This window comes from Balaenoptera physalus (assembly GCF_965194825.1).
Source record: "Balaenoptera physalus genome assembly, chromosome: 17".
NCBI classification, from domain to species: Eukaryota; Metazoa; Chordata; class Mammalia; order Artiodactyla; family Balaenopteridae; genus Balaenoptera; species Balaenoptera physalus.
The window spans coordinates 3,418,590-3,443,496 of NC_138895.1; the positions used below are offsets into that span (position 1 = coordinate 3,418,590).

Below are 24,907 nucleotides of genomic sequence, written 5' to 3' on the forward strand. Positions count from 1 at the left end.
GACCGCCGCCTGACCTGAGCCGCTGGGCGTCGGGAAGGGCGCGCCGGTCCAGCACGAGTCCGCCGCTGGGGAACTCGCCGTGTGTCTAGAGCTGCTGCCGGCCCAGCTCTCAGGACACGTCTGCCTTCAGGTGAGGGGGAAATCGTAATTCTATTTGAGGGGCCCGTCCAAATACAGTAGCGAAATTATCCAGTTGGAATAAGACCAAATCACAACATTTAAATGACTGAATATACAGAAATAGAATATTCCGTCCCCTTCAGTCTCCTCTGTCGGAGACCACGCACAGAATGCACCTTAAGGCAGCACCTATGTTTCGTGGTGCTACCTGCGGAAAAGCAAGACCCCCGCCTTACCCAGGCCTCGGTGTAGGTGCAGGTAGGTGACCGTGTCTCTTTCTCCCGCGTTAATTATCTCTGCAGCCCTCACGGTCCCTCACTACGGCACCTTTTCTCTAAAACCTCCGAGGGCCTGAGCCCCGCAAGGAAATTCGATCAGCCTTACTTCCTTCGGCTAACTCTGCCAGCGCCAGGAGCAGGTGCTGCTGGTGAAAGAAGCCCTCAGCACAGCGACCAAAAGGTAGGAAAGCCGAGGTCAGCTGGCGGAAGGCAGCAGGACCCAGCCACTGAGATGAGGTCCTCGAGGAGCCTGGCGGGGTTCCCCTTTCCCAGTGGGTATTGGAGGCAAGATGCCTGAGTTTCCTGAGCGGTCTCCTGTCTAAGACTGACTGACTTTTGGAGACAAACACGGGCCCTCCCTTGCTTCCCACAGATCACATTGGTGCCCACACCTGGGCACCATCATGGCCCATACAGTCATTCCATCCGCTGGCTGATAGCAGAAGGGAACCCCTACCTCTTCCAAGACACTGTGACCCCCAAAGAGGGACGTGCCCACCAGCGTCTAACCCCAGCCTGGAAATGTGCGGCTCTTCTGAGAAGCGTAATATGGGTCCAGCAGCATCCCTTCAACCCCGGTGCCCTAGGAGTCTTGAAAGTAAGTTTTGATAAATCTTATATTTCTTTTAAGTCTGACTGCAGATTTTCATTAGAAAATGACATCTGCTTTCACAAAAACATCGGAATGCCGTGACCTCCATGGGTCTGAGGGTCCCTGTCTGTCAGGAAGATGGCAGACAAATGTCGAATCTTCTGCAGATGTCTGGGGGCTCACTTCCTGACGATGGGATCCCAGGCTGCCACCAGAGCAGCCCAGCAAGACGTTTGTTTGAAGTTCACAAAAACTGAGCAGTATCCAAGTCAGAAAGAAAGTCGAAATAATACATTAAAGGAAAATAACTGAGAAGGGCATGATTATCTATGTATCAACCTACTACCTATCTGTCTATTTATCTGTGAATTCAGCACTGAGTTACAGCTGCCTCTGTGCTGCACACTTTTGAAAGGATGTTGACAATATCTGTCCTCCTCTTGCACGTATTTATCACATAGGGGTTTTGTTTGTTTGTTTTGTTTTTGTTTTTGTTTTTTGTGCACACAGGTGGCTTGCACAGCTGGTAATGTTAGAGCTGGGTTCAAACACAGGTGTTTCTGTCTCTTGCCACATGTTGATTGAACAGAATGATTTCATGTAAAGGAACAAAAGCAGAGCATCTCTTCCCCAAAAGACAAAACAATATAGGCGGGGATATTTAGCAAGAGCAAAAAAGAAGAAAGGGAAGGGCATTACTTGAAAAGATTTAAGGAAAGTTTTAAAGTGAAAAACTTGAAAGAAGTGTCCAAAAGTTGGTACAATTCCAATAATTCAAATTCTTGATTGCCCTTTCACATATATATATACACACTATATATATAGTGTGTTAGGAGGGATTTTGCTGGAAAAATACCTCTCTAATGGAAACAGAATGAAGGACTCAGACCCTTCTGTCTTTGGTGAAGGAAGCCTATGAGCTCTTGCAGGTGTACACGCTGCACGTATCTTTTAGACTGCAAAATGATGTTCTAATTCTGATCGTCGGTAAAAAACCTCTACTAGTTGGGACAGTCTTTGAAGGCAAAAAATTACTAATTATGATAAAAGTAGTTTTGTTTCATCTGAGTACTCCTATTTTTTACCAAATTAATGGCCAAAATAAAGTGAAGCCAAAATGGGCAGAGCATTAAGAAGCCTTTAGGCAGCTCTGGTTGCCAGGAGAATCTGGAGAGGAAAGCTACCTACGTGGAGTCAGGTTGTCATGAAATGTTATCATGCTATTGGAGTAAAGCTTATAAAATAGGAAGGAAAAATAAGCTGTTGACATTCTGTACACTGTTACACACTGATGTAAGACAGGTTATTAAACTTACTAGCACTTTATCCCCACCTGCCATTCTGCTCAATGCAAACACTACGCTTATAACTACAAGTAAAGCTCTTGTAAAGCTGAGCATGTGTTCAGTGATTTTTATTGATTAGTGCTACGAGCATCTTGGGTGATGGATGCTTTGGCATTTCTGTCACATAGACTAGAGAACCCACCGGCAAACTGTGTCAGTTTGCTTTCTCATGTCTCCAGCGGTAGACAGAAACCTGCAGTGGGTGTAGAGCTGAAGGGAGCAGTTTCATTTGCGTAGACCCTGGGTGCGGCCAGTGCAGCCTCGAGAAAGCCAGAAGGCAGCCCCCCCAGATCACTTCACTCCTCAGACGTTGCTCAATGTCCCCAAGCGGAAGATGAAGAGGCAGGATTTTGAGGGTCCAAAAATGAACAAGGCAAAGGCAGTCCCTTCCCAAAGAGGATGTGCAATCTGGTGTGAGAGACAGATCTAATTTTTTTACCTTTATGGGTAATTAATTAATAACAAACACAGCTAACCCTGGTAAGTGTTATAGAGGAAAAGTGTTTAATAAAACAGACAAGCCGACAGCCAAGGCAGCAAGTTTGTGCGAGATGGAAAATGGTGCCCCTTCTTCCAGACACTTTACTAATTAATGTCTGTCAGCAAATTGCCATGTTAAAGATTCAGGTCCCCTTCTGTCTTTGGCGTGAAGGAAGCCTGTGAGCTATTGCAGGTGTACACGCTGCACATGTCTGTAGGGGCCCTGAAGACCAGGCGTCAGGGACCCCGGCTCAGTACGAAGTGGCATTGAAGCTGACATTTGAAGACTGTGTGGGAGTTCTCCAGGTGAAGAGGAGGAAAGGGACCGTCCTCAGCAGGAACCACACATGTGACGGCCGTGATGGGCAGGAGAGGACACATACGTGGGCCTGGGGGAGGTCAGGGAACCTGAGTCTGGGGACCGGGGATGTGTGACACCAGATAAAGGGGCAGCCGAGGCCCAGATCACACTGGGCTCTCACAAACGCTTGTATTTCAGCCTAAGAGCAACAGACACTGGAGGATATCAGGCGGGGGCTGGTGGCATACTCAGATCTGGGAGTTTTGAGACATCACTCATCTTTAATGAGTAGAATGCATTGGAGAGACAAGAGCAGATGTGGGAGCTTCACACTGAATCAGCACCACGCACTGTTATAAACAAAGGGCATCTTAATGCGCCCCATACCTGCGTGTTATGCAAGTGAGGACTTTCCCATGGTCACAGGGCAGGGACTTAAACCTGAAACTTCCTGCACTGAAATTCTTGATCAAACTGAATCCATGGATTTGTAAATTCAGTGCCACTCCCATGTCAGGCCCTAGGTTATGAAGTGAGAGGAAGTACGGCAGTACAAAGCAACACGTGGCATAAAAGACTGATTAGTCCAAAGGACTAATTGGACAGAATCAGTGCAAAGGAGTCAGGATTATCTCCGGTCGTAGAGGAAAAGTGGGCGTCCACGTAGGGACCGGCGTTTGAACAAGATTTACCGGGAAGAAAAGGCACGGGAGCACTTGTGCAGAGGTGTGAAAGCTGAGCCGTGGTGCTCGTGTGTCTGTAGTGTTACCAGGGCGATGGTGCTGAGGTGAGAACCAGGGGGGAGGTTGGAGGGAGACGGACGCAAAGAGGCCGCCGGTGCCCGGACGGCGGGGCTGGGCTGGGGCTTGAGTGGCCTGCAGGATGGAGATGGGTGGGACCGGGGGGGGGGGGCCGTGTTGGGGGGAGAGCAGTGCTAGAGCGGTCGTCGTGGTCTAGGTGAGGGATGATCCAACCCGAAAGCAAGGCGATTGCTGAGAGAGCAGCGAGGAGATGATCGTTTTGAGGACCACTTAGGAGATTAGATTGGCAAGACCTGTGGTTTGAATAAACATGGAAGCTAGGGAGAAGGATGAGCCTAGAAGTACTTTAGGCTTGTGCTTGGGTGACCAGGTGCAGGGCGGTTCCATTAACTGAAATAGGAACTACAGGAGCGATCACAGCAACGTGGGGAGAACGTAATGAGCTCAGGTTCTGCGAGGCTGTGTTTGAGGCGCCGGTGAGGCGTGTGTGAGTGTGTGTGTGTGTGTGTGTGTGGTGTAGGACTCTCTGCTGCTGGGAGCGTCCGTGTTGGAGAGATAAGGGGCAGGTAGAGCCAGGGGCGGGAATAAGGGCACCAAGGTGAGCATGGGAGAACACCAAGCTAATGAGAAAACGCTGCAGAAACCACACCATTTAATAGGGGCTCAGCAAAGGGGACTGATGACAGGCATAGAGGAAGGAGGAGAAGGAGAATCAGACTCAGAGAAATCAAGAGAACAGAGAATTTAGGAAGGAGAGGTAATCAACAGTGTCCACATGGCACAGAATGTGAAATAGGACATTTGACAAGGAGAACGTCACTGGGGTCCGGGCGTTATATAGGATTAAGATCGTGATTTATAGCTGAACGTCAGAACTGAAATAAACAGGTAATACAGCATCACGAAAGTTGATACTGAGTTCTCTGTTGAAGGACGTCTTACCCGGGAGACAGGGCTATGTCAGGTGGCTGGTGGCAAGGCTATTTCTCACATTTTATTTTGTTTTATTTCACTTCATTTCATTTCATTTTTTGGCTGTGCCAGGTGGCATGCGGGATCTTAGTTCCCCCACCAGGGATCCAACTCGTGCCGCCTGCATTGGAAGTCCAAAGTCTTAACCACTGCACCCCAGGGAAGTCCCTTTGTATAGCACTGCAGGGAACAGAGTGGCCCACCCGTCTGGGCCGGCTGCTGGGTGGGAGACGTGCGTGCTCTGAAGGTGAGGGTCCATCTGTACTAGCCAAGGTCCCAGGCTTTCAGCTCCTGTGATGTTTGAAGGTAAAAGACTCAGCCCAGGGGCACAAGGACACCAGCTTTCCGGTCTTCCCACCCCATGTGGATGCTCTCTGTTTCCCCCTGCACGTCACTCTCCACCCGCTCTGAGTAGGGAGAGTTCGGCTGGGTCCAGGTCTGGAAGGCACATGGGACAGATCGGAGGGCAGGTGGAGAGTGAGGTCCCGATGTTACCCAGCGCTCTCCAGCCTGGGCACCGCGGTCGGCCTGCGACCCCCGCCGAAGGGGCAGCTCCCACCTAGGCCCTCTCTGCGCGGCCGTCCTCCCAGAATGACAGAGCTCCCTCCTCCCTCTTCCCTTCAGGTCAAGGGGTGACAGAACCCCTCTCTCCTGCGTCCCTCACTGCGGTACTGAACTCATCCTTTGCTGGTTCACTCAGCTCTCCCCACACCTTATCGACAGACTTTTACTAAATCTCTCAGTTCCGGAGTTCAAGGTGCTGGTCTGTCTCGTCTCAGGACCCCCATGCCTGATCCACGGGGGGTCTCTGCTAGGTGAGCTCAGCCGGCTGCAAGGCGGCTCTGGGCAGGACCTGCTCCTCTGTCCCCCGGGGCGCGTTTAACCCGCATCCACAGAGAAGGAAGGCGGTTGTGACTTCCTTTAAGCTCATTTTGGAAGATGACACGTTTGGGTTTGATCCTTTGTCTTCCCGGCACCTGGATTGAACCTGAAAAGTTGCTGTCTTGCCCGGCCTTGGTGTCCGAGGGAAGAGCTTGCCTGTGGGGTGTCCTGGTGAAACATTAGTGCCTAGAACAATATCCACACACAGGCACCCCAAGCAGGGGGCCTGCTCCCTTTCAATCATCGCCCTTAGGAGGTTTCCAGTGAGGTTAAAACAAACAGCTCCACACACCGGAGGTCATGACTAGACCGGATAGTGTCCAAGGCGTATCCTCACTGGCTGTGGGGAGAGACGGCCGGCGGACCCAATCCTGCCGGTCCGGGGGGTCACACACACCACACGCATTGTGTCTCAGCCCATGAGAGAGGAGAGTCAAAACTTTCCACGCGGTTCCTAGTGGTATCGTAGCTCGCATGATTGCATTTGTCGAAAGTCTTTTGCAGAAACATATGAAAATGTCAAGGGATTCTTTTATTTATTTTTTCTTTCTTTCTGTTTCTTTCTTTCTGTCCAACCAGTGGGGTCTCAGACATTCAATGCCTTACATCTTCATCGCTACTAAGACGGAGTCTCTGGGAATTTTCGTCTCTCCCCCAGTGTTTGTATCCTCCTCGTGTGGCTTAGCAAAGGCACAGTAAGAAGGGGATCCCCATCCCCCTGGGGATCCTTTTCATAGACATTTTCTAAACCCATCCCTCCGTCTCTGAGACGCCGCACCCCGAGTGGGTCTGGAGGAGAGGAACGTGCCTCTCTCCACGCCTGTCTTTGCTCCTTGAAAACACTGGCTTGGAGTGAAGCGGAAGGACGGCAGGTCCCCAGCCTCTGAGAACTGCATCGGAAAAGCCATTTTAAAAACATGAGGACGTGTGAAGTATTGCTTAGAGTTCACAGGATTTCACTTTATATATAAAAACATGAGTTTCAACGGAGAACGAAAAAGCCAGGAGCTTTTAATCCTCAGGAATAACCATGACCACTGATGCACAACTTAGCACGCAAGGACATTTAGGGCAGGTTTACAAAGGCACTGTCCATTGAGGAATTGATGGACTCCTGGTTTGGGGGATAACTGGTTTCCCAGGGACTGAGGGACTCCTGGTCCCTGAATGGCTTTCTGCCGTGTCTTCAAATGGCCCAGAAGAGGCCTTGCAGGACCCCAGAGTGTGGCCAGGGCCTCTCACAGACACAGACCCCTGTCACCCCCTCACTCACTCGACCTCACCAAAGGCACCCTCCTGTGTGCAAAGAGTGAAAAGCATTTTGACTTAATAAATATAATGACATTATTGCTGATATTCCCCATATAGTATCCAGCATCTACAACACATATATTGGCTGAGTGAATTAAGAATAAGGCACATTTCACAGTAAAGAAGCAGATGCGGACGGGCGGGCTTGGGACCAGAAAAGATGCTGATAGAATGTTAGCATGTGTTTGAAAGGTAGCATTGACTTGAGACAGTAGTTATATTTGATATATCGACTTTAAAAGCATTTTCTTTCCCTTTAATCTCACATACTTCTTAAAGCAAAATTATGAGCAAAGTGACAGCACTCAAGGTATAATAAACCTAGAGCTGGTGGATTCCTTTGAATACTACGTAGCACCGTGCACTTTTAAGATCAATATAGTCACTGAGCTTAACAAAACTTAGCAGTTCATGGCTCCAAACGGTTCAGACTCAGAACAAGCTTTGGATTTGGAGGCAGTGCTTGCCAAAAATGTTTCTTGTTTTGCAATAAATTTCATGATTATTCAGTTAACACTCAGAGTCTAGAAACAAACATCCCCTGAGTGGAGAAGCCACAATACAACCTGAATCTAGTACCACCATCTCTGACTGACTCCTTTGTTTTATAAGACTTCCTTCAATTTCTAGCGTTTTTAAAGCATGTGCCATTAAAATGAAAAGCTTTTAGACTGCACCCAAAGAGTGAGGTTTTAAAAGAACATCAAAGCCTTGTTCTATAAACTACCCAAAAAAATACAGAATGATTGAATAATCTACCCTTAGAAATAGATAATTTCAATACAAGAATATTTCAGGAGGCACAGAGGTGAATCCTCTTTGATTTTATTCCTGACCCCTACCCCTCACCCCCCAGTTTAACAGAATATGAAAACCAGGACAGTTGAACAGCAGAGGGAGTAGGTAAAGAGATAAAAGTAAATAAAATTAGAACCGACACACAAATATTTTCAATAAAACAGCAAAGTTTGAAACCAGCTTCATTTCGAAGGTACAGTTTTTCTTCTGATTTCAAAATCTATGCAGCATGTTAAAAGATCGCTTTGTGCTGATGGCAATAATATAAAAATGTGCACGAGCCTTTGATTTTGTCAAAGTACTTCCTACGATAACATCTCATTTGGTCACATTAACTTCCTTGTGCTTTATGCAGAATAACCCTATCTCTACTTTATAATTAAAAACAGGCTTTGAGGGGTTAAGTTGCATAACCATGATCATTTAATAAGTGGAGGAGCTAGGAATAGAATTGTTCCTTTGAATCCTACCCAGTGATCTTCTCACCTTCCCAGTTTGCACAAAAACTGTAGCTTGAATGAAAGCAGAGGTGAGTCACACAAGTAAAGTTAAAATGTGAGAAGAATGTCAAGTGTTCTCTTTGACGCTGAAGCGTGAGCCGTGGCTTCATTGTCTACTGTGCAAGAGGTGGTTAATCTATTTTATGAAACAGAGACAAATGCAGTGGCAATTATTTTGAAAAATTACGTCAATGTTAGTATGTTAAACTCCCCTATAAAGGTGGTATGTTCAGACAACTAAAGCAAGAAGGGAAGACAGATCAATTCTACAGTCAAGTCAAAGAAAGATATTAAATAAGTGAATACTGAAAATATGTTAATTCTGGGAAAAATAATTGATATGAACAAGATTATGTAGCACATGTGAAAGTAATATAGTACAATTTATCAAGTTTAGTTGGTAAACATTAAGAAAATATCATTTATAGTTCAAAATGGACAATGATTTCTTTTCATTGGTTTAAAAAGATTGTTACTTGCTCATACATTCACATGGGCCAAAAATCAGAACTATTTACAAAGGTATTGTAAGTAGCCTTATCTCTGTTTTCCACATCCAACCCCCATCTCATATAAGAAAACTATTTTTTTACTTTCCTTTGTATTTGGGGGGTGTTTTGTTTTTTTAAAAATTTTATTTATTTATTTATTTATTTTTGGCTGTGTTGGGTGTTCGTTGCTGTGCACGGGCTTTCTCTAGTTGCGGCGAGCGGGAGCTACTCTTCATTGCGGTGCGCGGGCTTCTCTTTGCGGTAGCTTCTCTTGTTGCGGAGCACGGGCTTTAGGTGCACGGGCTTCAGTACCTGTGGCATGTGGGCTTCAGTAGTTGCGGCATGCGGGCTCAGTAGTTGTGGCTCGCGGGCTGTAGGGCACAGGCTCAGTAGTTGTGGCTCATGGGCTTAGTTGCTCCGCGGCATGTGGGATCTTCCTGGACCAGGGCTCGAACCCAGGTCCCCTGCATTGGCAGGTGGATTCTTAACCACTGCGCCACCAGGGAAGTCCCTGGGGGGTGTTTCTTTATGCAAATACAATTAAATTGCTTTATCTACATTTTTACACAAAAATATTCATTGTTCTGCATTATGTGTTTTTCATGTAACAATGACTACTGGAGATAGTTCTATATCAATACATAGTTTTCTCATTCTCTTTAAAATAATTAAACTTCTTCAGAGCATTTCATTTTGTGGAAATAGCAGAGTTTATGTAACCAGTCCTTCTCAAATAGAAATGTGGATTGTTTTAATCTCCTGCTATCACAAACAATGCTGCAATTGTGTTTACATGTCCTCGGGCGTGTGTGCAGGTACATCTGTAGGATAAGTTCCCAGAGGTGGGACAATTTGATCAGAGAGTAGGTAGAATGGTGTACTGAGATCAGCTGTTAGAATTTGGGGAATCTTTTGACCAGCTGTTAAAAACAGATACTACTAAAAGTTAAATTACATAAACTTACAATTAAATAAATTATATTATAAATAAAGGTAATAAATACTTAAAAATGAATCCCTGCCACTTACTGTACTATGTTTTACTATAACCTCTGCTTTGGAGGTTGTGACTGTTGCATCAGTGTGGAGGAATCCCGAAACGGGTTAGTAGCTGAAATCAGTACTGATGGGGTGTCTACACCTCTGCAACTGGCAAATGCCTCAAACCAGGCTTTTGTTCTGTTTTTTCCAGAGAGCCAGTTGTGAAACATTTACTGGCATACCACTCATTGATGACTTTAAGCTATTTATAATCCATAACAGTGCTGTAGACTTTATTTTGATGAAATGAAATTAAATATTTTTAACTGATATGGGATTCTCACTTCCCAAGAATTCACTTCTTTTATTGAGTCTCTTTACCTTTCATGGCAATACAGTTATTTGCATAAGTTCAATAAGAATTTGGCCTTATTTTTACCAGGATATAATTGGAAAAATTAGTGTCTTTTCACGTGTCAGTTTTGGTAAACTGTACTTTCCTATAATTTCTCATTTTGCTCCTTACGATTTCTTATCTTTTATATTTGAAATTTCTCCCCTCTTCAAAAATAGGTTAGCAAGTGTCTTACCTACTTTAATATTTATCGTTATTGTTTTGCAATATGAACTTGAATTCACTCTATTGTTTTTTTCTTTTTTAATTCCATAATTTTGGCTTTTAACTTTACTAATTCCTTTTGTTTTGTTTCAGTTAACCCGTTTTTCTTCTTACTTTTCCGTTTGGTGGATAATTTATTTCTTCCCTTTTTTAAATAAGTAAGAGTATTTAGGGCTATAAATTTTCCTCTGAGCGCCCTTTTCTCTTTATTCCAAATGATCTTAAATAAAATGTTTTCGTTATTGTGCTTTCAGGAGATTCTCTAATTTTGATTCATATTTTCTCTTTGATAGAAGAGTTGTTTAAATGAGATTGATTTTTCTTAAATGTTCATATGAAAAAATCTTTTTTGTTTTCTGATTTTTAAAATTAATTTCTATTCCTGTGACACTGAGATCAAAATCTTGCCTGCAGCAGTGACCAAAATGATAACAAAGAAGGCTAATGAACTTCTCTCCTACGGATGCACCAATTCTATCAATACAACTACACACAGAGAAATTCCCTTTGAAAGAAATCGAGAAACTAAGTGACTCCACACATCAGGTGAAAGAGAAAATGCCCATGCTGAAACAGACAGGAAACGCTGAGACACACTCACCGTGCCCCCCACTCCCAGCACAGCTCCTTACAATTGGAAGGAGACTCCTAATTCCAGCTTCTCCCTGAGGACTGAAGCATTTAGAAGACACAGCTAGCACCCCAACCACGCAGACTCCCTCCTGAGGGACGGGCCCCCAAAACACCTAGCCCTAAAAGCCAACAGGCTTGCGTCCATGAGACCCACAAGACCGCAGCAAACAAAGAAGCATTTCTTAACGGACGCACGAGCACTCACTGAGAATGTCCCCCCAGGGCTCAGTGTGGAAGGAACAGGCAAAAACGCCCATCTGCCCATCTTTCGCGCAAAGGGGTCTAACTGCTCCTACAAGATGCTGCCTGATCATCCAGCCTCTAACGTCAGCATGCACCTAAGGGCTGCCTGCAACCCTCCCTGGAGACTGGGGAAGCCTGCAGACACCTTCCCCATCTTCCCCTCTGGTCTGCTCCAACAGTAAAGCCAAGGCACCAGTATCTCCTGGAACAAGCTCCTACATACATCTGACGGCCCAGCTTTTGCGGCTGCTGACCAAGGATAAACACCTAAATCGCCTGGCTCTAATAGCCAGTGGGGTTTGCGTTCATGAATCCCACAGGTCTATAGCAAATAAAGAAGCAGTTTTTAAACGGACGCAGAAGCACTCTGCCATGGCGGTACATCTGGGCTCAGCACACAGGGAGCAAAAACGTTCATCTCCCAGGTTCTCCCTGGAAAGGGTTCAACTAAATACTTTCCCAGCTGCTGCCTGAGGGTCCAGCTTCTAATCAGTGTACAACTAGGTGCTGACTGCGATCCACCCCTTTGGGACACTGATAGATCTTGGCACCATCTCGGACACTGGGAGCCACTAAGCACAAAGAAGATGGGTTGGATTGTCACAAAGGTTTGAGAGCAGCTCGGAGCTGGGCTGGGCAGGTTTATCTGCTAAATGAGACAACTCTGTAAAGACTGGGAGAGGCAGTTGTTTTATTTAACGTGAAGAAACCAACACAGAAAGTCAAGGAAAATGAAGAAACAGAGTAATATATTCTAAAACAAAAGAACAAGAGAAATCTCTAGAGACATCTTAATGACCAATCCTTTACAAACTCTTCCAAAAATACAAGAAGAAAGAAAACCAAACCATTCTATGAAGCCAATATTAACTAATGTCAAAGTAGTTAAAGATATCACAGGAAAATAAAACTACAAACCAATATCTCTTATGAATGTAGATATAATTTGTAACATAAAACCGCCTCTTACCATAAGCCCAAATTTTATAATTATAGGCCCACAACCCCACATATCAAGCCCTTGAGCTCTCACGTACTTTAGAATTTAACATTTTTCACATTTTCAAAAAATTATCTGGGGACTTGCCTGGTGGTCCAGTGCATAAGACTCCATGCTCCCGATGCAGGGGCCCCGGTTCGAACCCTGGTTGGGGAACTAGATCCTGCATGCCGCAACTAAGTGTCTGTATGCCGCAACTGAGAAGTCTGCATGGCACAACTAAAGGATCCCATGTGCCGCAGCTAAGACCCAGCGCAGCCTAAATAAATAAATTAAATAAATAAATATTTTTTAAAAATTATCTGGTATATACACCATGTTTTACATAACTTCTTCAGTAGGTCTGAGGCAGCCCTCTTGTAATCAAACATTAATATCTCTGAAGTGAAACAGAGTGGGATAAAGACCACAAGACATCTCACTTCACTTCAGACCATATTTTGCCTCCCTACGAATTTGCTGCTAATTTCTGGGGAAAAAAATTGATTTTCAGAGCTTTTTGCATTTTAGAATCACAATTAAGTGATCCTACACTTGTAATCTATATGACTAGGGCACTTCCAGAGAATAACTAATTTGTCATGTGACAAATGTAGCCAAAGAAATGAAAAAAAGATGCAGTCCTTCAAGTCTAATAAGAAATCATACTTAATTCCCTTATCTTCTCACCATCCTCATCTACCCTCACAGAAACCAGAATCAAGCAGGGTTTCATACTTTAGAGATGCCATTTAGCTACAGAGTATCATGACTCTAATATATTTAAAATACAATGAATGTTAGGATTAAGTCCACTTTTCTCTCTTCTTTCTCTCTCTGAGCACTTTATCACTAGTGTTGACTGTGACCAGCCTTATGTGAGGTCCAGAAGTAAGAGAGGATGACCAGAAAAGAGATTCGGAGACACACACAACTCCAGTTGTATTGTGAACTGATATACAAATAAATATATTGTAAGCGTTAAATTTCATTGATATATATGCTAGAAAACAGATTTTCTAAAGCTCTCCCCTAAGACAGAGTTTGGAGAAAATTATTTCAAATCAGAATTCAGGGATTTCTTCCATGAAAGTAGCACCATTTAGCTCTGAAGCAAAAGATTACATTTTAGTTTGTTTACACCATACGGTGGGTGCACAGGTAATAAACCAAGTCAACAGTTGGTTGGTTTTACATTTTTATAGAAATTATAAACAATACTATATCAAATTTTGATCTGATGATTAGTTTCTCTGGGGAAGAAAAGTATTACATTGCTCGTTCCAGCATTCGATGTCAGGAACGGTATGGCATGTAAGTGAGTGCTTCTCTCACAAGTGATTCAGTGAGACTGTCACTCTCTGGCCTTTGAGAAGCCTGTTGTACAAAAGTTCCAAAGGAGTCTCGTCGGAGACAAGGCATCAGTCCTGCTATGAAACACATTCAGCTCATATTCTGAGAGTCAAATGACTGACGCTCATTTTAGGCACATTTGCTTATGATCTTGGCTTTTTTTTTTTCTTTTTTCTTGGCACTAATATAAATTTAGTTATGGAATAACTTTAGTTTCTCTTTTAAATATGCAAAATTTCTCGAGTTATGCTTGTTTGATGAGAAGATAGAATGTCCTGTACAGAATTAATTCCATATATACAGCTCTTAGAATGAAGCAAAAGTATGAAATTGATTCCCAATATGCAATATAAAAGTGTGATAGATATATAGTTTATAGGGTGATACTGAAATTTCCTATCTCTCTTCATTTCTCTGTCTAGAATTGCTGACAAATCAACTTTTTAAATTATCATACGCATACAAGTGTCTAATCACAGACCGTACTTTTTTGGATCTATGAGGCACAAGTGAGTTGCTATAACCTTAAAGTCATTGATCTAAGAAAGAAAAAAAAGGAAGTAAGGAGGAAAGAAAGAGGGAAGGAGGAAGGAAGAAAGAGAATACATAGATACGTAGAAGGATTATGCTTATACCAACAAAATAGCTATTTCTCAAAAAATATTAGAATAGTGTTCCTTTTATAATTTCATTCAGAAACTTTGTACATGTAAAAATCATGGATGTTTAAAAATTTAAATGTTCTTTTGGTATTTGGAAATAAATCACTTTTAGGCTTGTACAGGCATACCTTGAAGATATTGCAGGTTTTGTTCCAGACCACCACAATAAAGCGAATATCACAGTACAGCAAGTCACACAAATTTTTTCATTTCCTACTGCATATAAAGTTATGTAGTCTATTAAGTGTGCAATAGCATTATATCCAAGAAACAATGTGTGTATATATATATATATTAATTAAAAGATACTTTATTGCTAAGAAATGCTAACCATCATCAGAACCTTCAGTGAGTTGTAATCCTTTTGCTGGTGGAGGGTCTGAAATATTGTGATGATTACCAAAATGTGACACAGAGACAGGAAGAGAGAAATGCTGTTAGGAAAATGGTCCTGATAGACTTGCTTGATGCAAGGTTGCCACAAACTTTCAGTTTGTAGAAAAAAAAGAAAAAAAAAAAACACAATATCTGCAAAGTGCAATAAAACGAGGTATGCCTGTGTAGTCAATCAAGTTAATCAGACTGTTGTTTTGGATGGTTCTTAAAACGTGTTATGATGACATTTATAAAAGACAAGTCCAAAAATGCTTTTAGCAATGACAACACTTGGAAATACATGTTTGGATCAGTCAGAGTCCGGTCAAAAAACAGACACCACTCTAGGTATTTCAAACAGGAACATTTAATCCAGGAAACTTATTACATTGAGGATAGAAGAGCTGAAGAGAGAAACAGGATACAGACAGAAAGGGGGCCAGAGAACAGAGGGATCTGTACCAGCTCCAGGGCTGGAAGACTCTGGGGAAACGGTCTGAGAACATACATATATATGGCAAGAGATAAAACCACAGGAAGGGCTGCCCTGAAGCAGTTCAGACCCCAGAGGGAAGGGCTGCTCAAAGGAGCTGGGGCGACAGGGAGGTGTAGGTACTGCCAGAGATGCCGTTCAAAACAGGGAGCCGGGGGAAGGGATGTCTTGTCTTCTTCACCCCTCTCGAACCCAGACTTGTCCAGGACGCCCTGTTGGTTGAACTGCCTGGGAACTAGAAAGTGGTGAAGCATGGAAAGGCATTCCTTGCAACTTGGAGGAGGAGAGAGTGTAGAATGCGGCTGAGAACAGAGCAGCACAGGTTTGCCACCTCTTTGGGTAGAACTTTGAAAACAAGACTTATTTCGATGCTTCTGCATGTCTGTTCATTTGTTCCCCAGAGAACTGAGCACAAACACGTGACAGCCTCATTCTTTCAAGGAACAGGAAGGAGGAAGTAGCTGGAGTGATTTCAGTGAATGAAGGAGATGAAGGATGAATGATGCAGCTGCAGAGAAAGCAGGGGCCTGAGGACCCAGGGACTCAGAGGTCTTGTTAAGGAATCTTATCTGAAGTAGAATGAGAAACCCAAACACAGTGTAAACCGAGGAGTGGCATGATCTGATTTTTATTCCAAAGATATTACTCATACTGCTGTATTTGCAAAATACTAAGGGGGTGGGGGGCAAGAGGGAATGCAGGAAAGCCAGTTGAGAATACATTTATGTCGTCAAGGCAGAGAGGATAGTGGTACGGAGTCTGGGCTAGTGTTAGAAATACATGAATTTTAACATGATTTAGAAGTTAACAAAAAATGCTGGTGGAATGAATGTGGGGAATGAAGGAAGGGAAGAAATCAAGGGTAGCCTCCAGATCTTTGTTTCGAGTAACTGGGAAGATGGGGGTCCCATTTACTAAGATGAGGAGGGTGGGATCTTTTAAAGCTTCAGAGCTGAAACATCATAATGCTTTGGCCATGTTAACTTGTAGGTTATTCCTCACCTTCCAAATGAAAGTATTGTATTCAGTTGGAAATAGAGTCCTGTTAACAGAGGAGGGAGCTAGAACCAGAGAGATAAGTCTGGGAGTCATTGATGTTTAAATAGTCATGTAAAGCCGTAGGACTAGACAAAAGAGAAAATGTAGAGACTGTGTCACTCTGACAGGAGCATGAGTGGCTTACAAGGAAAATTCAGCATAAAAACTTTTTGGTTGAGGGGTTCATGGAGCACCTCTCGGGACAGATACTCCCATATCTGAGGTCCTCTCTGTGGGCACATTGCAGAGCACTAATTGAAGGGCACGTTGAGCTTTTGTCACATGAAAAACTACACTCAAAACTTGCTGCTTAGACACTCCTTCTGTCCTATTTTCAGATCTTTCTGTCTTTCTCGAGATTTTCATTAGATTTGGAAATGTTTCATCCATTATTTCTTCAAATTCACTTCTCCTCCATTTCCCCTCCCTCTCCTTCTAGAACTCCAATGACACGTAGGTTACATCTTTTGACCATATCCCACTATAGCTCTTGCACACTCTGTCCTGTTTTTTTGTTTTTTGGGGGTTTTTCCCTTTGGATATATTCAATACATCTGTCCTTGTTTACCAGCACTATCCTCTGCTCTGTTCAGTATGATGTTATGAAACCATTCATTATGTTCTTATTTAAGATATTTTCTAAGTTCCATAATGCTCATTTGATTCTTTTAATAGATTCTAATTCTTTGTTGAAATATTCCTTTTTAATCCATTTTTGTCCAGCCTTTTCTCTACTTTCTTTAACATGGAAATGACAGTTATATTAGAGCCTCATCTATTATTTCAAAGATCTGAATCATCTTTGGTGTTCTACTAACCAAATTGTCTTTCGATTATTGATCACATTTTCCTGTTTATTTAAATATCTGGTCATCAGATGCTGGGTGGTGTGGGTGATACCTTCTGAAGCTGTGGATTATGTGATCGTCTCCTAAAGAGTGTTGGCCTTTGTTCCGACAGGCAGACAAATTGCTGGCAGATCACCTCTACCCTGTCAGGCTAAGACAGTTCAAGTGTGCTTTTGTGTTTCTTCCTAAGGCACAGCCCTTACTCCTACTGTGTGATCCTTTCTCCTAAGGTGTGGTCTTTCTAGGGTTTCAACTGAAGGTATGGGATATCTCCCCATCAAATCTCTTCACTCTAAGCTTGAATTTGAACGTCTCCCTGGAAATGTATGCTCTCCACAATCTCCACTTAGCGCTCAGCCTCCTAGCAGCTGCTTTCTGCTCTATGCTCACACGGCTACAAGCCACCCAAGGACCCGAGATGAGTTTCCACTCACATTTTGAGGTCCCCTCTCTGTGGCTCACCCAATCTGTCACTCTGGCCCCCAAATCTCAGTCCCCTTAGTACCTTGGACTCTCTTCTGTCTCTTCTACCCAGCAAGACCTCTGCACTCACATTCCCTGAGCAATGGCCTGGAAGCACGTCCCCAGGGTGAAGCCTGGGTGAATTTGGGGCTCACCTTGTGTGCTCCTATGTTTCCAGCATTGCAAGTCTGTACTGGTTGCTTTCCAGTGCCCGCAAACCGTTGTTTTTTTAAATATATATTTCCAGATTTTATAGTTGTTTGTGACAGGATGGTAAGTCTGATTTCATCTTCTTTCTTATGGCTAACAACCTAGTTATAGTTTTATAATTTATTTCCAACTTAATCTACTTTGATTTCATAATTCGGTCTCTCTGATATCAAACCTTTGAAATTTTCTGAAAGTTTTTTTAAGATTTAGTACGTAGTCAGTTTTTATAAGTAGCCATGTGTGCTAGAAAATACGTGTTCTTAAGTGAATATAGGATTCTACGTGTACCAATGATATGAAGCTCCCTAATTGTGCTGTTCTTATCTTCAATATCATTGCAAAGTTTTTGTTTGCTTAATCTATCAATTTCTGAGTCACGTTAAATTTGTCATTTTCTCTTTGAGCTTCTGTTCATCTTCACTTTATGTCTTTTGAGGTAATACTGTACATTTATACAAGTTTATTTTTTAAAAATATTAATTAATTAATTAATTAATTTGGCTGTGCCAGGTGTTAGTTGTGGCACGCAGGATCTTTTGTTGTGGCATGCGGGCTCTTAGTTGCAGCATGCATTTGGGATCTAGTTCCCCAACCAGGGATCGAACCCAGGCCCCTGCGCTGGGAGCGTGGAGTCTTACCCACTGGACCACCAGGGAAGTCACTATACAAGTTTAGAATTGTTTTCTTACCACGTGTATTTGATCCTTTAGTTATTCTTAGTGACTCTTTGTAACCCCAGTAATACTTTCTGATTGAAAGCCCACTCTGTCTTTTAATAATTTAGCAATGCCATCTTTCTTTTTTTAATCCTTTTACGTTAAACATTTTTGTGAGCTTTCATTTTAGGTGCATGCCTTGTATGGACGTATTAAGAGGTGGATTTTGTTTTTCGATCCAAATGAAATTCTGTGTCTTCTCACTGTTTACCATTTATATTTTGTGATTATTGATATGTTTGAATTTATTTCTATCATTTTCTTTTTCTTTCTATATTTCCAGCTTTGTCTGTACTTCGCCTTCCTTTCTTCTTTTAGATTGACTTGGAGTTTAAAATTTCATTCCTCAGCCTCTACCCTTTCACAAAGTATACACTCTTTTCTCATTTACTGAGTAGGTATCCTCAGTGTTAACATGCTGTATAAGTAAGGTGCTCTCAGGAAATTAACTGCTCAAATGAGAACATTTTAATAAGGGATTTTTCCTGAGGTATAGTCAGGGTTTAGCAGAGGAACAGTGAGTGGTCGTTAGCACATGGAGGCTTTAAAGGGCAAGGTAGGGAGAGTGGTTTACAAGCCCAGAAAGAACACATGTGGCTCTAGGAGCTTTGAAAGAGGGCTGTCCAATCAATGCTGTCTTTGGAAAAGGGAAGCAGCCCACCTGTGGCGACCCAGCTTGGGGGGGAGCCAGGGAATAGGTACCTCTATTCACTCTTCTTCCCCTTCTGTGCCTCTCACAAGCAAGCCAACGGAAATCTAAAGGGCAAGGAGGGCGTGGAGCAGCGCCCGGGGGTCACGCCCAGAGTCGGGTGATGGAGAGAGAGCTCAGCGGAAGATGTCTAGCACACAAACACGTTTGCATTCCAAAGTAAACTCACATCTTTACTCTCTCAGATGAGACAGGGACCCTGGAGCACATTCAATACAACCACTGTAACTTATGCAGTAGGTCTGCGTTCTAGGTGCATTTTAATCCCCCCAAATACACATTGTTTATTTCTTACTCTGCTGTTGGTTTTAAAGGTATCTTTTTGCACCCAGACCTTCTCTTGTGAACCACTGTCTTTTTTCCTCAAGTTCCTTCCAAAGTTCTTTCACTGAGAGCCTGATGGTTATGAGTAGTCTCAGGTTTTGTTTGTCTGACAACGTCTTCATTTTGTAATTATTTGTAATGAGAGACTGACTACATCATTTTCGAGTGACCGTTCTTTTCCCTGAGCCCTTGTGGATGTTATCACGCTTGTTTCTGGGTTCCATCATCTTTGAATCACATCAGCTATTGGTCCAAGTATCATTGCTTTGTAGAAATCTGTCTTTGCTCTTCATCTGCTTTTAAGATCTTTGTCTTTCCTCTTTCAGCTCTTTAACTACAATTATCTAAGGCTTTTTTTTTTTTTTTTTTTTTTGGAAAAAAAGTATCCTGCTGAGAATATTGTGTTCCTCTTGACTATGAGTTTGTATGTCTTCCAACAATTTTTTAATTTCTCAGCCATTCTTTCCTTAAATATTCCATCTTCACTTTCTGTATTCTTTGCTTCTCAAACGTTGAGTGTCTATTAGACCATCATTCTCTAGGTCTCTTAACTTCTCTGACATACTTTCCATTTCCTCATCTCTTAGTGCTGTATTGTAGGTACTTTCAAGCCATTTTTCTGGTTTACTAATTTCCTCTAACATGTGTCTAATCTGCTGTTTGAATGATCCACTGAGTATTTAATTTCAAAGATTATGTTTTTCGTTTTTCAAGCTTCTATTCTGTCATATTTCAAATCTGCCTTTTCTTATTTGAGAATATCTTGTTTCTTGCTAATATTTTAATTTCCTCCTTCATTTCATTAAAGATTTTAAGTACTGCTTTTTTTTTAAGTTCTCTGTCTGGCTATTCCAATGTCTGTCCTCCTCAGAGTCTCACTCAGCCATTGTCTCCACTGCAGGTGTTTAGTAATTTTGACTGGGAGGCCACACCCAGCAGAACCTTACTGAGGGTAATTCTGAAGGAGGCTGAATTGAGAGTATTTCACTGTGTCATTTATTTTTCCACAAGAACCCAGGACACTCTTATTGTGAGGGTATTTTCATTTAATCCTTAGCTTGTAATTGGACTACAAAGGTAACATAATTTAAATTCTAAACCTATATAAGGGCTTGTTCAGGGTTACAAATTCTCCAGAGAAAGAAGTATGTTTCCATCTAGAGCCGTGGGCTGGACGGGCAAGTTGTTCTGTCCGTTCCTTTGCCAGACGGCAGGTTTCTTCGGACCCAAGGGCCGCCATCTGCCTCCACCCTGAGGACTGATATCCTTCCTGGAAGACAGCGGTTCTGCTGGGAAGCGGGGCTGAGTGAGTGCGCAGGGGCTGAGCGATCTGGCTGCTCTGGCTTTGTGTCCCAACCCGTCACCCCGTCAGGGTCCCTTGGCCCTTCTCCTCTCTGTTCTGTGACCCGGGCTCTCTCCCGGTGACACCCGCCCCCCCTCTGGCTACACTCTCCTCTCCTACCCAGTCCCACCCACATCAGTGTTCCAGAGATGAAAGTCTCTTTCTGTCTTTCACGTGAAAAACGCCTCTTTTTGAGCAAAGCTTGCATCTACTTTCTGCAAAACAAGAATTGTTTCTATAGTTTTGTTTAGAGAGGGAAGACCAGCTGACGCTCAGTTTACCATCTTGCAACTAAAAGAATATTGAACATAACTGATAAATTATGTTTAGTGTACTCTGCTTTAAAAGTCTAGGGAATCATGTATGCGTTTAGTCATGATTAGGAGGAAAATATGGGGGGAAATGTAGTGTGGAAGGGAATAAAAGTCTTGGGTGGAAAAAATACTGACCTGCAGTCATGCAACCTGAGCTCTACTCTTTTTCCAGTCACTGATCAACAGTGTGCCATCGTCAAGGTGATTTCGTCTGCGTTGGCGTCAGTTCACCCAACTGAAAAGGAGAATCTCATTAGATGTTCTCGAGTACCACATTCCTTTCTAAAATTCTGTAAAGTTTAGTTACTTGGAAAACTTACGTATGTACACTAGATACTTCCCCGAGGCTGCTGAATAAATGAGAAAGCACGCACTACCAAACTCTTCATTATAGAGACCAATATAAGAGCTTGAATACCTCTTACTAAATCTCTTTTGATCTAAAGGAGATAAAGGGTAAAGTTCTTAGACTCTGTTCAACATTGTTTCAAAGGTTTTCATCATGCTTGCCCAAATATGACAGATTATTCTTGGTGGCAATAGATGTGGGAAAACACAACGGGGCATAAAGCCAATAAATATTGAATTCCCAGTTATGAGTTTGCCAATCAAGCAAGAAAGAATGAAGGTCTTATGTCAGGTAGTTATTCAGAATGGAAAAGGCAAAGCTACTATGATTTACTTCTTATCTGATACCATCCCGGCCCACAGCTTTGCTCTGGCCCCTGCTCTGGCAAGAGGTGTAGCCTGAGAGCACATTAACCGCGTGGCTCTTGCTTTCTGCTCTAATGCTTTAGCTGCTGGTACATGGGGTCCTGCAGGAGTCGCTCAGCTCTTCCAGCACAAGCACAGATCTACAAGTGCGAGGGAGTGAACATCCCTGGAGCAACTCTTGTCCGCCGGGGAATGAAGCCAATCCATAAGGGCTCCATTTTCCATGTCGGAGATGCACGCTTTTGTGCATTCTGCAAAGTTCTCTAGGGGGTTCTCAACAAGAGCCCCGGGTGCCCAGAGCAGCGGCCAGCTCGTTGTGAACTAATGCTTCAGTTGGCTCCCTCCTCCTCTCCATCTGATTCTTCCCAGTCCTCCCAACCCCACCTTTGTCCTTGTGATCACTCTCGTGCAAGCTGCAGTGGATGTCGGGGCTCTCTGCCCAGCCCACCCAAGAGAAGGAAGGCCCTCAGGTTCCAGGGCTGCAGTTACTGTTCGTTGCTGACTCTGATAATTGCTTGTGACTGAGGCGCCGCATTACTCGAGGGTATACTACTTTCTTGGGGCCAGTTATTACTCAATGACTGGCCAGTCCTGGAGTATGAAGGCTTCTCCCCTTGCCCCAGTTTGGAACCACTCTGCAAGGCCATCTCAGACTCAGAGCTCACTGAGGGACTGATGTTTCCTCTGCTGCAAATGCATTACAGTTCAACTCCTACGTTTGTCCGAAGCCATTTCTTCCTTCCCTTACACGGTGATACGGAGACCAACCTACTGTTAAACCTGCTCACCTCAAATCTACATCCAAACTCTCTGCATGCAAGTTTCCAAAGACGCAGCTCTTGGCCCAGCCTTTGTTTGGGGAGATAACCAAGCTAAGACAATTGCCTTGAGCTCTCATTCTCTTTCTCTCTCTCTCTCCCACTCCATGGGGGTGTGTGTGTGGGTCTGTGTGTGTGTGTGTGTGTTGGTGGGGAGTTGATGATCACTTACTTTCGGCAGTATTTTCTCAAGGTTTTAATTACAGTCCCTTTGCTATAAGAATCAATCGTAACAAAAGAGAGAATATTTTTTAAGAGGGAAATCAGGACTAATAACTAAAGCATCCCAATTTGTTATTGGGTAGATGAAGGGCAGTGGCAAGGACACACGTCTCAGTAGGTGGGATTTTTTCTTTCTTATTAGTAAATTATAGTTATCATTATTTGGGGACATTACAATGAACAAAGTAAATTTATATTTTTTTCTTCAATTTTTCTAAGCAATGGAGATCTATAATTAATTTGCACCTTTTTATGCTGTATAAACTTTTTTCTCTCTGGACATGCCTAGAAATTCTTGGCACTTCTGCATTTTAGCTGCTCTCAACTCTGTTGTTCCATTGCCAATCGACTATCCTTTGTAATTGCAGTTTTAATATTAGCAGGTAATATACCGCTTTTTCAAGATAACGAGTAAATCGATAGGGATGTTAAATTCAAGTCTAGAGCTGATTCCTGCAGGGCCATTCATCTTCGGCACTTAATACCACCTGTATATGCAGGAAATTAAGTACTGTCCTTTCCTTGACTATGAACGTTTTCTTTTAGTGGTGGTATAAATCAAGTAATTGCAGAGAAAAAATAAATTACAAAGAAAAGAAAAATGGGATTAAATGTGTAGCTCTTTGTGACTACACTGCTTTTTTCAACCAGGCATGATGAAATGAAGGATTAAGCAATAATGTAATGATTTTTATTCAAACGGGCAATCAATCTGCAGCTCTCAGGTTTCTGAGACATTGCTTTTTTCTTTAATGGAAATAAACTTAAACCGTAGAATTTATTACTTTCAATAGTCATTTCATTTTGCTTTCATTAATCTGGTTGGTGTCAAAGAAAAATAAGAAAATGCTTTGGCTTTTATTTTCCTTAGACCTTTTACATTTTATGTGAATCATCAACATCACATTTCATAGTGATGAATATCAAGTCATTTAAACGATGCTTCTGGATTGAAGCAACAGTGTTAACTACTTGGGTTTTTGGAGAACACAAACATGCATGGAGCTTGTTGACAAGCAAACACCCTGTTTGTCACTGTACTGCTCTAATGTACAGAGATGATCACTTTTGTTAAGTGAGAATATAAGGGAACAAGGTCAGATTTAGTTAAAATTCCAATACGAATTGTGAATTCCTTTTCCTGTATGTTCCTCTCCCCACGATCATAGCTGCACAGACACATACCTAGGGCAGGTGGCCCAGGGCATCCTAAAGCTCTGTATACTCTAATTATTCTACCCCTTCCCTTACTCTCTTCCTCAGTTCATCGATATTGCTTTCCAAGCACTCAGCCAAGACTCATCTCAAAAGTTAGATGGATATGCAAGTCTATAGGACATAATTTGATGGGCACCTGCTTTCAAACCCTGACTTGTCATAATAAAGAGAATCTTATGGTTAGGACTTCATTCTTGTCAGTTGCATAGGGGTTTCAGTCTTGAAGGATCCCCTAGTAAAATCCATAGACCTCTGAGATGGTAACAACAGCTAACATCATTACCAGCACTTTAAGCGTGAGCCTAGCTGAGCAAGGCTATCAATGGGAGAACTGGAGAGATACCTGGGCTAGGAAGAGACTGGCACTGCGGCCAGTCCCTGGGATACCTCAAACCCCCAACGTGTGCAGGAGTGCATGGCACATGGCAGGAACTCTGGGCAGCGAGTGGAATTGTAGCCTGACAACGTGAAGGGGCAGGTGCCTAAGTCAGGCTTGATCAACTTCACAGTGTGCGGTGAGGCTTTGTTCTTGAGGTGTTGTTTGATGACCAACAAGTCAGTCTCATAACAAATGTCACTTAACGTATGATATTAATAAAAAATTTTCAGAAATACTCCTCTAAAGCACACCACACTCACACACACACACACACACACACACACGCACACACACAAAGGCTCACACGTTCCATGGCTTCATGCACATGCATCTATCATAGCCTTTCTCACACGGCGTCTTTACTGACTTGGTCTACCTTTTTTCTCCTTCAACTTGACTGCATGTCTCAGACTCAAGTGCTGA

The 24,907-nt window shown here is 43.0% G+C and overlaps 2 long non-coding RNA genes across 2 annotated transcripts in view; one reads left to right on the top strand and one right to left on the bottom strand.

Annotated features, from left to right (window-relative positions):
• LOC309646605 overlaps positions 1 to 24,907 on the bottom strand; it is a 181,117-nt gene that overhangs the window by 106,874 nt on the left and 49,336 nt on the right. The window lies entirely within an intron of this gene.
• LOC309646517 lies at positions 56 to 16,831 on the top strand. The gene is made up of 3 exons (XR_014255415.1): positions 56 to 130; positions 772 to 996; positions 10,847 to 16,831. It is a non-coding gene; the product is annotated as an uncharacterized lncRNA (long non-coding RNA).